Source organism: Poecilia latipinna, unplaced genomic scaffold (genome assembly GCF_001443285.1).
Source record: "Poecilia latipinna isolate Pla-1442-1.1 unplaced genomic scaffold, P_latipinna-1.0 Scaffold3760, whole genome shotgun sequence".
In the NCBI taxonomy this organism is placed as follows: Eukaryota; Metazoa; Chordata; class Actinopteri; order Cyprinodontiformes; family Poeciliidae; genus Poecilia; species Poecilia latipinna.
In genome coordinates, this window is record NW_015116376.1 from 22,600 (window position 1) to 34,620 (window position 12,021).

A 12,021-nucleotide genomic window follows, 5' to 3' on the forward strand; every position below is an offset into this window, starting at 1 on the left:
GTAATATGACATTAGGTAGACCTCCAAGGTTATTTCTCAATAAGGCGAGTGTGTGACACAAATGCTTCTAATGTCTTTTATGTTTTACTAATGGCTTCCAGCAAATGGAGGGATGTTTCAGAGCCAGCTTAAAAAGTCTATTATCGCTTACATTTTTCATTGTCTGTTTAAAGAAGGAACCTTGAGGTGAAGCTCTTTTAAACTGCAACTTTCTTAACACACAACACTGATGTGAAGAGATGCCACCATTTCACAGTCGGCAGTGAGGGCACCGCGGCCAGTGAGCGTAATATCTGAAAATATTCAACATTCTTTTCTTGATCAGCCTTTAGTGATTTGAAGTATCTGCATAAGAGTCAGATTAATACAACATTGGTCTGATGGAGATGCAGATGGTAGAAAATGAGGTGGTAAAATAGACTGAGTCTCTAATGCACTCAGGCATGCACGCATCGTACATCAATATGCAGATTGGTAGGCAACCTGTGGTTAGGTGCATTTTTTTTTTTTTTTTCCCAGGGGTACATTGAAATACGACAGCAGGAAACTGGAATTGTACCCCACAATTTTCACAAGATGAATACTTTCCCCAGTGGCCCCAGTGGCAACACCAAGAGGTCTGAAAGCAGCAGCTAGAACAGATGACCTGGTTTGGGGGTAGAAGACGGGCAGCAACAGGTGAGGCGACGGGTTGGATATTTAATATGGGAAACCAGCGGCGAAGTTTTGCTCGAGTTGAGGTGGGACGAGCTGCTAGTCAGAAGTGAAGTTATTTTCAGGTTAGACCAACTATGATAGAGTTGTGAAAAAAATATATATCATACAAACTGACAGCGAGAGAGCGAAGAAGCAGGTATCCATTATTAAGAGTGCAGCAGTAAAATTGTCTCCTCAAACTTTCTCCACCTTTTAGTCACAGCTCGCACTTTCAGTAACGAGGAGCGATGGAAAAACCAAGAGGTAAAAAGTCTGGATTCACTTCCAGGCAGATTATACTTTATTTTCCCTCCCCGTGTCCTTTTGCTTGAACGGCTCGTTCTAAATGTTGCCTTTTCCTTTCTATGCTTTTCTCTGTCATCTAGTTTGCATTGTTTTGTGTGGGTAGTGGGGAGGTTCTTGGGGAATTTTTGATCTCATTCAACTTTAATTGAATCTTTTCCATTTTACTACAAGAGAAAACCAGGATTCATCACCGAGTGTGGATGAGATGAGGAAATGAACAAAAAGCATTGCGACTTCAAACTGCCTTGCAGCTGTCTTAAATTACCACCAAGCAAAAAAGTTAAAACTAAGACAGAAGTGTGTTGCTCTGCTTTTGAATCATTTTCAAAGCAATCGCAATTTATGCATTTCTTAAACTGGGAGATTATCCACAGAGGCTCCTAAATCCACGGTGATCCGTCTCCATGAATGGGTTGTTGTTGAAAAGGGGACATGCAGATATTAGCGTCTTTCCAGCAGTGATTGTACAATAAATTAATTCCTTTAATTCTGTAAAAAGGGTGAACCTTCCCAGGTGGGAAACGAATGCGGTATGCAATAAATCTGTCCTGTTTTCCCACGTGTCCCTCTCTCCTCTCATAGCTGCACCTTGGAAATTACAAACATTAAACTTCAGTTGTTTGATGCAGTGCTCTGCTTACATCCAGCAGCATCAGTCCTCTGTTGTTTTCCTTTGCTTCACAGCTTCTTGGTCTTGAAGGCAGAAATGCAGCTTCTGCAGGAATAAAATTCTTTCCGCTTTGCAATTGGATGTCCGAGAGGGATACTTTCTGTTAAGCACATAAATAACAATCTTAAACGACAAACATGACAATGGTGTTATGAAATATTAGGAAACAAATTGGTTTATGTGAAGATAAACAGTAGTCATATAAAATCTACCCACCTTTACAGGCAGTTAATAATTATACTTCAATGCAATGGATCGAGTTTATCTCGTCACCATCGTTAAAAAAATGTGGGATTAAGGTTTATCTTGCTAAGGAAAATTAATTAAATATCAGTAAGCATATTTGAATGTACAATCCTGACATTGCATGAATAACCAGTGCATTCAATTCCTGTTTTTAAGCTGCATTGAAATTTGCTTTTGGCTTATTCTACTTAAAAAAAAACAAAAACAAAAAAACAGCTATAAAGAAATGATGAAAACCGTCAAATTATTTAGATATTTATGTAGATACACATTTTACTGGAAGTTTCTCTGTAAGCTTTATTGTAGGGTGTTTTTTTTTTGTTTTTTTGCAGCTGAATTACATTAACCTTGGTGGGAAATTGCGGCAGGTGAGAAGGAAGATCCATTACGATATGCTGGTGTTGATCTGAATCTCCTTGAACCTGTGAAACACAAACTCATCTACTGCAGAGTGAAGTGCAATGGTTTATATCACAAAATCAGCAGCTTTCATGTCGCACAGATTATTTTTTACTAAAGAAACTCTTAATAGGGAGAAAAAAAAAGAGTTTACAATGAATGTCATGTAAACAGGAAAACAAAGTGACACACTTACAGAAGGACCGTACATCAGCGCTACATAATGTGACGAGACGTTGTTTGAGTTTTTACACATAGTAGCTGTCAGTTTTCTGAGCCCAGCTTTGATGTAATTTCAAAGCCGTCTTTCTTTCAGCCCTGTTTATGACCCGACTCTTAAAAGACACGTTGGAATCACATTCCCCCAAGAAAAACAATGTCTTTAACGGCCAGATTCGCTAACAAGTTTTAAGGGCCAGACACTTTAAAGCCTTAGGACTGACCCGCTGGTATTTCCATTGTTCAACTTGGAGTTGATTACACAAAAAGCACTGAAATGGATTTAGGCAGCGTAATGTGACCCGTGTCGGGCATTACAGCCATAGGCTGCGGCTTCTTTATGGGCTAGGGTAGTTTACCCCAGAACAAAGTAAGCCGGGCCTAAGCCAGCCCGTAATGTGATATTCCTACGCAATGATTCCCAGGCTTGGACGGGGTCACACACACCAACAAGTTTCTCTGGTCCCATGTCACATCAGAGAGGGACCTTTCCCTCACCGTTGGCTAAAGAAGCGAAAGCTGATACCACTTCCACATAGAGCAGGAGTGTGAAAGGGACAAGACTTGGTTAAGTGTAAGGCCACTAAAAGAGGTCGTGTGCTCAGCATTGATTAGTATATGATCCCTACCATTCGTTCGTCTCTTGTGTCTCCCTACCGGCCCCGTCCACTCTGACCTTCCCTGGCTCGTCTGCACACACCCCCACACACCCACCAACGCAGCAACTGGGCTCCGCCTCTCGCCACGAGCGTGGTAATTTATCCTTGATGGAGATAGTGTGAGACAGTGTGGGGGTGTAAAAAAAAAAAAGAAAAGAAAAAAAGAGTGGATTTGGCTTTGGGCATGTGGTAGAAGACAAATGGAGTGACTCAATAGATCCATTATGAGTCGAGGGTAACTGTGGTGGTTGAGAGACAGACGGGGCTTTTGACGGGATGTGAATAGATGCGTGAAAGATGCGGCCAGATCACGCAGTTTGCTTAACTAGCTTATTGCCTCTGGCCCCGTTCCGTATTCTCCGTCTCCTCACACTTTCCATTTGTAATCAGACGTGCTCTGATAGCGGTTATTATTGCGAACTGTGCCAAGTGTACATTAGGATTCTCCCCTGTTTTGTTCTTAAGTAAATGTTGAAACTTCCTTACATTTCTGTGAGACTTGGGGGACATCAGAGGATTGGACGCCATCTCCAGCACGTTGTCTTTATGTTTCCTCACACCTCTTTTGATCACTCTCACCACCTCTAATGCCCTTTCTTCTTTTAATCTTTGTTCAACTCTTGCTCTTGTTTGTTTTTTTGTTTTTTTGCTCCTTTCCCTTGCGGTTTTCATCTTTGCTTCCCCTCGTTCTTTCTTAACCGCTAAGTCACGTTTTATGGTTCTATCTGCTGGCTGGTCGTATCGTCGCTGTAATAGAATTGCTCCTTCCTACATGGACAACAGTTTCCAGGGTAACAGAGACGGGGGAGAGGAGGCCACAGAGTGCGCTGTGGTGTAGTCAATTTTATCAGCAGAATGTTTTGGCCCATTTCTGATTACACGCTGCCTGCATCACTGGTAACCTGAGAATTGGAAATGAAGATGTAGGACAGTAATGTTTCTATCTGACAAAAACATTATTGGAGTTTTTCATTTAGTTTTTTTTTTTTTTTCATTTTTTTTCAATAGAAGGAGATAAGTGTTTCTGCCAAGATTCGGCTAGTGGACGCATTCACTACAGTCAAAAGTTACTATGAATGGCATTTGTAAGGAAAAGGAGTGAACCAAAATCCCTCACAGCAACTCGCTGGCATTTCTCTAATCACTCCATCTCATCTTTTATTACCACAGAAAGTCGTTCTCCTCCAGGGTGCAGGCACTGCAGATGTTTTTACTGCCTGCAGTATTGGGCATTTTGTCAGCCGCAGAATGGAAAGGAAAAGGAAAACATAATATGACTGACAGTAATATTCCCACTTTGCTCCAGGGAATTAATATTCTTTAAAGGATAAGTTCCTTCTTTAATAGAGTTGAAACAAACTCTGAGATTTGGAGGGGGCAGGGAAGATACATTCAGAAAAATTTCTCTTGTTGAATCTTTATGCAGCTGCTGGTGCTGTGGACAGATTCCCATGGAGCAGATGAGCTGTTTTCCTGTTGGCCAAAATGGAAATCATCACCTTGAGCCTTTATTAGACTTTCAGAAGGAGTGCAAACACCAGACATGGCATGAAACTGGGAGATTGATTGCTTATCACAAACTCATAGGGAGCTAATAAAAGCATTTAGGGGATGCAGCACAATGAAAGCTAGACTGAGTTTCTCTAAATGTTTCAAGCGGTATGCCATCCACCCGTAATTATCTTGCGTCGTTGACGCCTATGGTTTTTATTTGATGGTCAAACTACAGATTTGCTCTGTGTGTGGCAGAAAACTAACTGCATTTTCATAAACACACTTTGCAATAGCGAAACATAGTCATGGCAGTATAATGCTGTGGGGATGTTCTTCAGCAGGGATAAGGAAGCTGGTCAGAGTTGACAAGATGATGTATGGAAGAAGGAAAACATCCTGCAGTTGACAGGAGAGGATTTTCATCAGGTCAACGTGTTTCGTTTCTCCTTTGTTATACAAAGTTTTGTAGCATGAGGACTAAATTCAAATGCATGACGCATTTGTAGAAAAGAAAAATAACAAACATGCTATCTTCCTTTCACCTTGTGTTGGTCTGTCACATTAAGTTACAATGAAATGCATCAACATTAATATAATATTGCTAAATATATATATAAAAAATGTTTAAAGAGTATAAATATACTAATGAGGCAATCTACGTGGATCTGTTTTCGAGTGTCTTTGCGCTGCAGGGATCAACACTCGTGCTTCATTGTAAAACGGTTCCAGATATAAAGCTGTCGCTCAGTCTGGTATGTGGTTTATTTGGCATGCGTACATTTGTTTTCGACACCTTTTCGCCGCTTAATGCATCACGTTTGGGTCAATCAGGTGACTGTAAAGTAGCTGGAAGCTTGGCGCTTGCACACGTCTTCCTCTCTGGGTAGTGTTGGAACAATAAAAGCGATTCTTTGTTCTGCCAGCAACACCTTAAGGTCAGTGTTGCATGCATTTATTGGACCGTTTGGCCCCGACGTATTAATCAAAAGCTGGCCTGCAGTGTGAAGCCATTTACACACGTCGGACTGCAGCAGTAACTATTTGGGTAGTAGCATGTGGTATATGCACACTTAATCAACTGTATTTAGTTAATGGCTCATCGCTACAAGCATAAAGGTAATCAAAGTGCCCATTAGAGAAAGCCAAAAGCTATTTGTTTCCATCTGAATGAGGATTTTGTAATTGAAGCACCAGTTCTGGTTACGTTAAGGCGATTTAGGTGCTGACGGTTTATGGCAGAAGGATGCACTTTATATTGCAGTAAATCATGTCCTAGAGATAGACAAGCAGCTGAAATAAATGCAGTGCTGATGTAAGAGAGTAGTTGCATAAACACAAACAATATGAGCTTTGGCAATGTGTATCTGAAATGTATTGAACTAAACTGAGATTTTTGTTAATACCAAGTGGAGCAAACGGGTTTTATTAGGCTGCGAGACCTGGCCAGTCAGCATTTCCTGTCATCTTGTGGAGGACTACGCAAGTGTGTTTGTGTTTGCTAAATGCTTGTAAAGATGGACAAATACCCTTGCATGTCCCACCAAAGTGCATTGTCTGTTCTTGGCAGGGAAATGTTTTGCATTAGTTTGGATATCTGTTGCAGACATCTTGAAGATTGTAGTCGCAACAGGATAACAAATAATTGAGCCATTTATGAAATTGGCTATTTGGCCGCTTTTCATGAATCTATACAAAAAATAAGTTATCAAGGTTTTTTTGTACCTTGAAAAAAAAAAAACATTTTGTTTTTAGTGAACGAACTGTTCTCATAAAGTTCTGCTCAAAGGAAGAAGAAATGGCCATGAGTGAAACATCAAATTATTTCGTATTTATCTGTTTTGTTGCTTGTTTTCATAATTGATTTCCTTCAGTCACTATGATTTGAAGAACCAGTTCATAAAGTTTTGTAAAGACGAGATCATTTACTAAAACAATCCGAGAATTTCTCCAAAAGCCGACAAGACAGAAAGTGTCTTAAAAACATTTTTATATCAATTTGTTTGGCTTCAAATGGCAAAATTTGAAAAGCAAATGTTGCCATGTCTAATGGGGTGATGCAAATTTCATCAGAACAGATTGAACACAACCAACATTTTAAATGATTATAAAGTAAAGAGTTTAAATACTTCATGATATTTTGTTTTGCTTGGATACTAACCGAGCCTTACTTTGTGCTCTAAATATAGTTTTATGAGAGACAGACTTCAGTCCTAAAATCAAATTGGGTAATGTCTGATGGCCACCTCCCTGATGCCAATTGGTCCCCGTTTGTCATTCCTGCCCGACTGTAATGTCATCATGTTTCTATAAAAGGGGACGAGATGAGAGCCGATGCGACTCTGTTGGCAGCGGTACCTCCTGCACCTACTTTGCTCCAACCGGGAGCTTTAGCAGAAAGGAGCTGAAGGGTGGGGTGGGGGAGGGAGGAACGGGAGCTGCTGTGCAGAGTGGTGCAGCTTTGGGGCAACAGAGAAGAGAGGCAAAGAGGGGGAGCACTCCTATATTTAGTCTGACCTGAGTACTCATGTGCAGAAAGACAGGTGCAGCGGCTGGTCATTATGGAAGAACACAAGAGCCCCACAGACCGAGGCTCATAATGGGACCTCATCTGACAACTACCGACGGTCCTACCTCACCGCCTATATTTAGTCTCGATTTGAGACCAGTGCTTGGAACTCAGAGCTGTGCGTGTCTTTGTATGAGTGAGCAAATGTCTCTCGGTCAGAAAAACGTCGGGGCGTCTGTACAGAGACCGTCATCTGTACGAACACAACATAATGCGCGAGCAATGTTTGCTTTTGGCGATGCAGACAGTTGTGTTTCCAACCTTTCAGGGCGGCGTGTTTTGGTGTTTCTTAAACACAAGGCAACCTTGCAGATTGCCACGTCTGCGTGTCGTCTGCTAATGTGTTCAAAGTGTGATCTGCACACGTTCAAAGAGAATCTGGCTGTTGCAGAAACAACTGAGCAGACATTTTTCATTTTGGCGTGGCAAATAAAACAATCAGACACTGAAGCTGTCAGCAAGAGACAGGGGACGCAAAGGAACTTTGTGTGTGTATTTTTCTCCTGTCGTTCTCTATTTTCTGACTCACAGAGCTTGTCTCTCATAGCAAAAGCAAATATTTGCTGCCATGTATCAAGTGGAGTCCATCTGTATCTGCTGGCTGTCTGTGTGGGAAGACCCAGTGCCCTGAGGGAGAGAGACTGACAAACAGGAGCCAGCTTTAGGACAGCTCAACCTTGGGCTGTTATGTGGAGCAGAAATGCTGCGTCACCGTATAAAATCACATAAAAACGACATTGCTTTAACTTTACAATGCAGAACCTGTGTATATGGAAACTTTTGTCACTTGTCTTTGTCTGGTATTAAATTGGTTCGATGATCTGAAACATTTAACTGTGACAAAATCCAACCAAAGCTGCCTGACAGCCTTTATCTTTATGGCATTTGTAGCAAACCAAAATGTTTCTTCAAGGTCCAAACAATTAACTGGAACTGCACTGAAATGTACAACAAGACAAATTAATGAGTCCTATCAAAATAGATGATGAACATGGTTGCCCAGCTAGCACTAGCATGTTATTTATACAGAGTTAACTGCTTGGTGAGTTAAAAACAGTAGCAATATGTACCAGGCAGAGGCCATCTTTATATAAAAATGATTCAAATGACGCAATGTCATGAAATTTAAGTGTATCTTATTTACAACCCTTTTGTTACATCCCTTAACATTTTTTCAGTGCTAGAACAACAAACTTCATTCTACAAAGTATTTTACTGGGAATAGAAGTACCAACCAAAATCTGATTTTATTTTGGGGCATCACACCCAAGGGAGTTGAATACAAATGCTTGCTGCACTTTTCAAATTGATTTTTTTTTTTTTTTTTTTTTTTAAAAAAATTGTTTTCCAAGTTTTCTTCCAGCTCACAATGAAATCTGTTGTAATGTTGCAAAATGTGAATAAGTTCTTTTTTCAATGCACTGTAGCGTTCTTCATAACACCAACAGGTCGCTGCAACGTTGGTTGGGATGAAACACCCGTTTCATGCATACAATGGTTTTGCTACAGTTCTGGACTGAGACTCTCCATGCATCTCCTACTGACAAATCCACATCGGCACATGTCTTGTACTCGCATGTCTGACTTGTAGTATTCTTTTCAATGAAACGGTAAAATTAGTGTGAAATATACCAAAGTATCAAAACTCCTCTTGTGCTTTTAGGAGCAGCATGAACAGGGCCTTACTGCCGTCAGTACAAGGTGCAGAAGTATGAACCCTGCTCCAAGGCAGGAGAACAGACAGCTTCTGAACAAACTGTAACACATTAGCTCTGACACAGAGAAATAATATTTGCTCGCTCAAATTACAAATTTTCCGTGTAGCAGATAGAGAAGGTACACTTGGGCTCTTTTTAATTTCACACACAGAGAGAGAACGTTTTTCCACAGCACAGTTAAAAGAAAAGGTTCCTACACATTCACTGCTTCATTTTTTCCTCTCTCTGCACAACAGTGACAGAATCAGTGGGAGTACAGCTTGTCATAGGAGATACCATTTTATCTAGTCCTGTCTGGAGTCTGCAGATTGCAGTGATGAATATTTTTTCTTCTTTCTGATTTGTGCTCCTTTGGAAAAAAAAAAAATAAATAAAGAAAAAAAAAAACTTCATGTGTGACATACGAATTCATTTGAAAAAATGCTGCACAATTATGTATCTGTGAGTGCATTTTTGTTTACTGCGGCTCAGAGAAGCTTCCTAATTGCAGAGCAAGGCTTACCAGTGACCTTTAGTTGACTCATAAATTGTCAGCTGGCCCCTTCACCTTGGCCCCAGTCCACCCTAGATCTCAAGGGGAATGTACCATTTAAACCATTAGAGTGTCATTTGAGAGGAAGGAGCAAGGCTACATGAGTGGGTCGCGGAGACTGATAGAAGAGAGTGAGGGGTCTCCTGTTCCTGTCTCTTCCTTTCTCTTAGTCTTGTATTTCAGTGAAGACACTCCAGGTTATCATTTAAAGTTGCAAAACTAGTTGTATCATGTGAGCCTTTTCACAAGTTCTTACGTGACCCCGAACCTTAATGCATTTTATTTGATTTTATGTGACTGATCAATGCAAGATGGTGCAGATTGTTTTTTCTTTTCCCATTTAGAGGCTAAACTTTTTGTCGAGCCTTCTTTTCAAATTAGCTTAAATTTAATGAAATTGGATGGAAAATATCCAATCTGATTCAGTTATTTTGATTATTATTACATAGGGTATTTGTTGACTCTCATGCCTTTCCACACTCATTTCAAAAAGTGCATTTGGTGTCTCATCTGACCAAAGTGTCTGTTCCACATGTTTGCTGTGAAAACCGCAAATCAAACTTTTAATGGCCGTCTTTCAATAGCGGCTTTCTCCTCGCCACTCGGACAATTGGTTGCACTGGATTTTATTAAGGAGTACAAGAATAAAGGTGTCCAACTTTGAATGAATAACATACTTCAGACTTTTAGTATTAAAAACAATTATAAAGCCATGTCCCATATTTACTCCATTTTGCAGTGGAGTAATAAAAAGCTAAGTGGAGCAAATAAAATACATTAAAATTACTGGTCGTAATGGGTTAACAGGCCAAGCATTTAATAACATATGAATGCTTTTGCAAGGCACTGTAAAAAAACAAAAAAACGATTAGCTAAGTATGTTTTGTTTTGAAGATTGACAGGATTGCCGGGGCAGCTAAAATATCTGCAGCATGAAAAAGAGCAACATGGATGATCTGGGGGAGTTTCGGGATACAGAGAGGCCTGAATCATGCTGGAGGCAGAGATGGACCAGAGCCAAGACGGTAGAGGAAGCGTGAGGTGTGTCTGCGAGACTTTGTAATTTAATCTCTGGATAAGAATTTAAAGTGGGAGTGCTGGGCAGTCGAGGCTGACTGATCATGACAAAACATTCATATCCATCAGGTCAATTTAAGCAGTGTTCAAAGATTGTAAAACAAAAAAAGAAAAACTTAGGCTGGGTCAGCTGCTTAAAAGATAAAATCCCGTTCTGGCTCTGGCCAGTGTAAAAGGTTAGATTTTAACTAAAAAAAAAAAAAAAAACTTGTGCGAACAGCAGGAGGAGTACTAGCTGGCACCGAAAGCAATGTGCTAATCCTCAAAACATCTCATTGTAAAAGTTAATAATAATAATATTTCCAGCTTGTTAAAATAAACCTGGAGTTATATTTTGAATCATAAAATGGGGGTTTTATAGGCAAAAGGAAACCAGTAAATCTGTTAATTTGTTCGTGGCTAGCCAAAGTACACCATCAGAATTGCCTTAAATTAGATAAATAGTTGCATCTGCTGGTTTAACAGAAATGAGAGGCCAATTAATACGGCAAAGCAGCTGCAGTTTATTCATTCTGTGAATGTCACTACATGGATTTCTTACTGTTTATGGTATTGATTTAAAGAGCTTAAGCTTGTTATAGATTTCTGTCTGCGAATCTGTTCAAACGCACATTCCCGTCTTTGTGGGGACTCTCGCTCAATGTGGAGCAATCTTAACCTTTGGTACCCAAGTTCAAATCCACCCTCGAGCTTAATCGCTGCACTCGCACAGCTTGAACCGTTTTTTTTTTTTTTTTTTTTAGCTTCTTGTAGAGGGCCGAGATTAGATTTAAAAAGAAAAGAAAAGCAACGGTACTTAGTTTGAAGCATAAAAAGACACGAAGATGATAAATCATTAACAGGCATTTGGTTCTGAACAACAAACATGCATTAAAGTCTTAAATCTATAATTTACTACAGTAACAATAGTTGTACCCGTTAAAATGAATGCATTTATTCAGTGGGGAAAAACAAAATTAACAGTTGTTGGTACCTGTAACAATCCATTTCAATTTAAACTTTAATTTATACTAAATTCTCATGATGTAATAACTTTGATTAGAAGTACCATGGGTTCACTGTATTGAAACAAATTTTTAAAACAAAAGTTGTATCTAGTTTTTATTTTTTATTTTTTTATTTTCATGCACAAGCCAGAATTATTCCAACTGTTGCTAAAGTAATACATTTAGAATATTATAATTGTGCTCTTATCTATAATTGTTGTAGTAGTTTGCAAAGTGCCTGTTCTACAGAATTATAGCCTTTTCTGTTCTACAAAGATAACGAGCTTATTAGTGTTTTTAATTAGTCAGGCTGTCTTCTCTGGCTGCTAGCCTGCAGTCAACTGCTTAACAAATATTTGGCTTTTAACTCGGTAATGTTGCGGTTTTAAAACGGCTTTTCCTATACAAGAGTAACTTTTCCAAACCATTTATTTAGCTTTTTTTTTTTTTTTT

At 39.6% G+C, this 12,021-nt stretch overlaps 1 long non-coding RNA gene across 1 annotated transcript; it reads left to right on the forward strand.

Moving 5' to 3' along the window:
* The first annotated feature begins 520 nt into the window (after positions 1-520).
* LOC106941605 (uncharacterized) lies at positions 521-10,683 on the forward strand. Its single transcript, XR_001423409.1, has 2 exons — positions 521-678; positions 10,400-10,683. It is a non-coding gene; the product is annotated as an uncharacterized LOC106941605 (long non-coding RNA).
* Positions 10,684-12,021: the final 1,338 nt, after the last annotated feature.